This window comes from Crassostrea angulata, unplaced genomic scaffold (assembly GCF_025612915.1).
Source record: "Crassostrea angulata isolate pt1a10 unplaced genomic scaffold, ASM2561291v2 HiC_scaffold_221, whole genome shotgun sequence".
NCBI classification, from domain to species: domain Eukaryota; kingdom Metazoa; phylum Mollusca; class Bivalvia; order Ostreida; family Ostreidae; genus Magallana; species Magallana angulata.
Genome location: NW_026441774.1, coordinates 1 through 6000, shown reverse-complemented (window position 1 = coordinate 6000; position 6000 = coordinate 1). Strand labels below are relative to the sequence as shown.

Here is a 6000-nt window from a genome sequence, read left to right as displayed (position 1 = left end):
GCTATACTTATATAATGATATGCTATAAAAATTTGAAATGAAAGGCTTAATGATAAAATGTGTCATGATATGATATGACATTTGCTTGGAAACGCCTCTGTATGCAGAAGAGTTCAACACATTTGAATTAAAATGATAAGAAGCCAAAACCCATCACTGTTCTGTAATGTTAACATTATTTCTCGAAAATAAAATCATTTAAAAGCGCGTTAAATCATGCTGTATGCTATGCTATGGAATGATATGATGATTGGCAATCATGAGATTATATGTTATGGAATTGGATTCTAAAGCAGTGCTTTGTCACATTGTATGCTGTGGTATATGTTGTAAAAGATACATGTATGCTTGAACTGACTGAAGGCATAAGTAAGATTTGTCCAGCTGAATTAAAAAAAAAGATACATAATAAATTATCCGGGGATGCACAAACAAATGCATGTATTTTTATACGGTAACTTTTTATCTATGACACCAAATAGTTTGATGGTTAGACAGGGACGCCAAACACGTCAACTTCACAAAGAGTAAGAAACTTTCTTGTCTTGGAGATCTTAACGAATCTTCCCTGCGGTGACGTCGGACAGTCGATGACGACCAGCTGTGACGCGGTACCGGGACCAGCAAAGAAACCACAGAGAGTGTTGACATCTGAATCTGTCAGCCCTACAGTGACGGTAACATCTCGCAGCCGGAATGACACATCTAAAATAAGTCAGTTAATGGTCATTTAGGATATGTACAGAACACTAGTTGCACGGATCGGTTCAGTTTGCTTTTTAAACAGAACGCTTTATTTTTTCCACGGTTCTGTTTAAAAAAAATACATCTGCAAGCTTTGCGAATGGTGTGCTTGCTTTTACAATGATGTGGTCGTGGCCTAAAGCCTTTTACTTTTTGCGATAATGATTTTAAAAGTAACAAACATGTGCATCTTTACAGGGAATATAATAATCTTTGTGAAAAAGGCTTTTCATTCCTAAAGTCTAGACAGTTATCAACTGTTATAAAGTTATTTAACTCATTTTTTCTATTCAGGTATTACTTCTATGTGCTCATGCACATGTTTCTATATGCAAGTCTAACCGAACACGCCATCGGATATTTTATCTGAAACGACATCTTGTGTACAGTCAGACATTTTGTTTTCTCTTCATGCTACGTGCATTTTGCATGTATGCACACATTTCTTTTGATAGATACAATTAGTTCATAGCTTTTTTTCAATGTGTATCGGCCCGATCTTCTCAAATTGTCGTTTAACTGCATTCCACCTGTATCTCAAACGACCGTGTAGTGAGCGACCACGCAGGACAGATAAGGCAACACATCGTTTTGATATGCTAATGAAGGGATAATGAGTTATGACGTCATAATATACGCCCCGCCTCTGTATTACCATATATAGAATATATACCGAAAACAGCAGTTTAAGCATAAAATACGGCTGATTTAATACTTCATAAGCAAATATAACTACGAATCACTCATGTGTGTTTTTATAAGTTTACAACAATCAGAATATACGAAGAATTTCCATAACGCATCTGTCGTATGGGTGTGAATATGCGTCCCAAACCGCTTGTCAGACGATGTAAACACGTGTAGCTGGTATTCCCGATGATGGCGATCTTTTGATGATTTATCAGGTATGTAGATTAGATATACAGTGTATTTGTAATATACCAGATAGCTCAATAACTATTTTATTGTGATTTTATACTGTTGATGCATTTCTGATCGACTTAATGTGTTGTTTTGTTCAAAACATGAGGAGAGACTGCATTGTTTACATTTAGGCCTATACAATGTACATTGGACATGTAGCTTTATTGCCAGTCCGTTAAATTGTTGATCATTTTCACCAATCGACACGAATCAGTTCATAGTACCTGTACTGACAATATTTAGCTTTACACAGCTGTTGTTTTTATTTCAATTTGTAAGTAATTAATACAAAGACTGTGTGAAAACAGCTGATTTGATTTTCTGAAAATCAGTACAGTGCAGGCTAAAAGATGCTGATTTCATTTTCTGGAAATTGATGAACAGCTGATCAATAACACCTTTCTACTGTGTTCAAAGTTCTTCCATGACAGTTCATTTATATTGTTTACACATTCATCCAGTTGATATATTAAGATGTGTATGCACATTAATTCTTAATTATTACTAGTTTGTTTTTAGAACTCAGTATATTACTACGTCCATAACACTGTTTGAAATCTTGAAATCACCTGGGTTCATACTTATGATGCTGTACTATTGGTAATAAAAAAACCCAAATAATAATAAACAAATGACTGCATGTCTCCATCTGATTTTCCCTAAATGAGGAATCTACATTCATGGTCATATATGGTATTGTTTGTGTAAAAGGTGCATATGTAACTTTCAAATAAAATTTGAAGTGTTGGTCATTTTACCCATCCATGCATAATATATAATGTAGACCTTTCACAAAAATGTTCAAATTACTGTTGACATATCCTTATATGCATGTAAATTAAATTGTATGACTTCTCATAATTATATTTTGTTATTTGCAGAGTAATTTGAAAAGTGTCACACTGATTTGAAAAAAAAAGGCTGGAAGAAAATGTAAGTAAATAACATACATGTATAAGTTCAATAATTTATCATTGAAATAATGACCAATCTGATTATTCTATGAGACAATTCAATTAGAAAAAGTATTTTCAAGTACGAATGGTTTCATTTAATGTTTTAAAATGATTGATATAAACCTATGTTATTTATAAATCTACAATTTTGAATATTGCTCATCAACAAATCAACAATACATGGTATTTTTTAATTCACACTGACTGCACCAGCATAATATAATATCAATCAATCAAATCAGTTGTGAGAGAGAGAGAGAGAGGTGTGTGCATTTTTAAGGTCAGGCCGGGTAAAATAAAGGGGTGCAATTAAACTAATATCATGCACATATCAGGGGTGAGGATGCGAATAATTTCAAATCGATCAAACTGAAAAGCTGTATTTGAATTTGTGCAAAATTAAATGCACATCTAAACATAATGAAATGTTTATTAAAATAAATAAATTCCATTAAATATCAAATTGTAGAAAATCCTTCATTTCAGTCTTTCAGCCATTTTGATAACAAGTTAAACTTACTGAAATATATATAATTTTCAATTTAGCTGGTACCTGCTTTGTCTTGAGATTTACAATGATGTTCTTATTGGTGATCATTTACCCGCACCCTTATCCTGGTGTCATATACAAGATGAAATGATGGAAAGAAAAACCTGAACTTTAGAAACAGGAAGACTGTGTTTTTGAAGAGAGAAGAGGACCAGAACTAAGAAGTCATACAATAAACACATTGACATCATAAAAAGAAATTGCAATTTTGAGTTTGCATGCATATGTCAGGTTTAAATGTTGTCACAGAATTTTTTTTTCAAAAAGTCCCTTTTAATATCTTCTTGAATTAATAAAACAAATGAACCAAATATAATTGTTTATATATATATATATAATTTTGTTTGAGAAGTGGAAAGGGGATGGTATGTAAATGGGCGGGAGAGAGAGTATCTCACATAGGAGAATTCAGACTTATTTAAATTCAATATATTGATGTGAACCCAAAATGGCTTTTGATCGCCTTGTTGCAGGATTTACACACTCTTTCCTTTCTCGGTAATGAGAAATGAGCGTTTATAATTTATTTTGTGAATGAATAGATATGCTAACCCTCCCCCTCTCCTTAATCTGAATCATTCTGCATGTGTTGAATAAAAATAAAAGTCAATTTTAATGAGTGTTTAAATTACAAGTGAAACATGTGTAATACAAAGGTGAATACTGTTGATTGCTTATGGGGGATAGGAAAAGGCCTCATACATGGGCAGATCTACATGTATAGTCCCCGTGGCAAATTCTAATTTAATTCACAATTTACATAGTAAAACACCATGGTACCTGGCCCCTGGCAAACAGAATAAAGTTACCCCTTTGAACCCCCTCCCCAGAATAACAGACCCAAGCAGTGCTATAGAATAAGTCATTGGGCAAAGGCTGCACATAAATAATGAAAAAAATACTCCATATCTTATTTTTTAATATATATTATGAGAACAATTTAGTTATATAGTTTATTAATATCAGGGGCTTCATTTGTCTCTGTTGACATCTAATCCCTCAAATAATTGTGTACAATTAGCTCTTGTATATTTTTCTCCCATTACTAACAAAATATTAAGAAACCAATAACTCCGCCAATGCGGTTAACCAAGAGAACTGATACACAACGGTTTTTTGTTTACATCCATGATACAACAGAGGAAATGCGGACGATTCATCGTTACCATCTTTTCTCTTTTGAAATAAATAAAACAGAAGCACTATGTTTAAATAACCATTTACATAATGTACTGTTGAAACATATCCTAAAATTAATTCGGTTTATGTGATAAAATGACATCGCGCCTATATCAAAAGAGTTATCGCTCAAAGAGTTACCTCCCCTTTTGGGATCACTTGTGCGTTTGAAATGTGTATTGATTTGAGAGGACTTCTAGATTAAGAAATTAAATGCAAAAGTTCAAGTGCAAGACGGCTATAGATATTATCAAACTTGGTATGATTTTCTTCCCTTTTACGAGTTCTTTATAAAAACTGATGCTTATTTGTTGAGAGATGAAGGTTTACTTTGTAATTGCAATGAAGATATACAAAAATGCACTATTTTAGGAACAAGTAGCCAGTTTTTAAAGAAATTTTCATAACTAGTAAACTTTACAACTGAATGAGCATTGATTTCTATGATGTATGGATAATTTTGAATATGTTGCCATATTACTTACTCTTAAATTTCTTTGCCTTACCCTTGAACTTTTTGTCTCATTTTAGCATTGACGATTTTTGTCTAAAAGACGCCCACGTGACCCTAAAAAGTCACGTGACCGACAAATTTAGACATGGTCAAGTAAAGGAGACCCATATCTTTACAATAACACCAAAAATAGTTTAGAACTATTCATTATGCAGAAATGAATAGACAAAAGCAAAACGACCTCCTTTTACTGCTGTTTAAAAGCAAAATGTTGCCTTAACTGTCCTGCGCAGCGCGTTAGTTACCCTTCGTCGTCGAAAGCAAGATTTTTGTATTGTCTAGATGCCCCAGTGGTTAGTGCGGTGGCCACTCACTGCTAGGAGAATGGGTTACAGAGGTCGTGAGTTCAAGCCCCGGCCTGGGCGGAGGTGGAGCTCCAAAAAGGTGAATTTCTCTGTGCTTGATATATATATATATATATATATATATATATATATATATATATATATATATATATGATTGCGCCCATGAGAAAAGGGCCCTTATGGCAAATTTTTCACAATTTTACTTTTTTGTGGATTTATGTAGGCACAGACTAGAAGAATTAAGATACGAAGTTTCGTGATGATTCAACAACTCTTTATACCTTTATTTGGCATTTAAAGTCATTGATGTTTGCCTATGACGTTGTTCGCCATTGGACGTTACGTTATGGTATCACCAACGTAATTATTACGTTAGGCGTACTGCCCTATACTAATTCGTTTTCCGAAATACAACCACTGCTTTTGAAAATTACATTATTAGATGATTTTATTTTTTATTAAATGATAAATAAATTGATATCGATAAAAAAAATTCTTAAGTTTATGAAATCTATGTACATTATAAACATTATGTTTACTGACAGAAAAACTGCGAAGTTTTAATGATAATTTGACACTTTGTAAATGATTTTTAAAGAACTCCTTATATAAAGCGCTATACATGTACATGTAGTTCGAAGTATTAATCTAAAATTATTCATTTTTAATAATTAAGTACTATGTACATAACATTTGATGTGATATACACCAATGTTACGTAGTAGAATTTTTTGGTGATTACTATTGTAGATTTAAATTTTATATGCCATGAAAATTATATTAAAATTCAAGTATACTAACCATTTACAGGCATGTTTTGATATAATT

At 32.6% G+C, this 6000-nt stretch overlaps 1 long non-coding RNA gene across 1 annotated transcript; it reads left to right on the top strand.

The window, feature by feature from the left end:
* Window positions 1–1567: 1567 nt before the first annotated feature.
* On the top strand, window positions 1568–3503 carry LOC128169810 (uncharacterized). The gene is made up of 3 exons (XR_008241603.1): window positions 1568–1649; window positions 2550–2601; window positions 3171–3503. It is a non-coding gene; the product is annotated as an uncharacterized LOC128169810 (long non-coding RNA).
* The last annotated feature ends 2497 nt before the right edge of the window (window positions 3504–6000 follow it).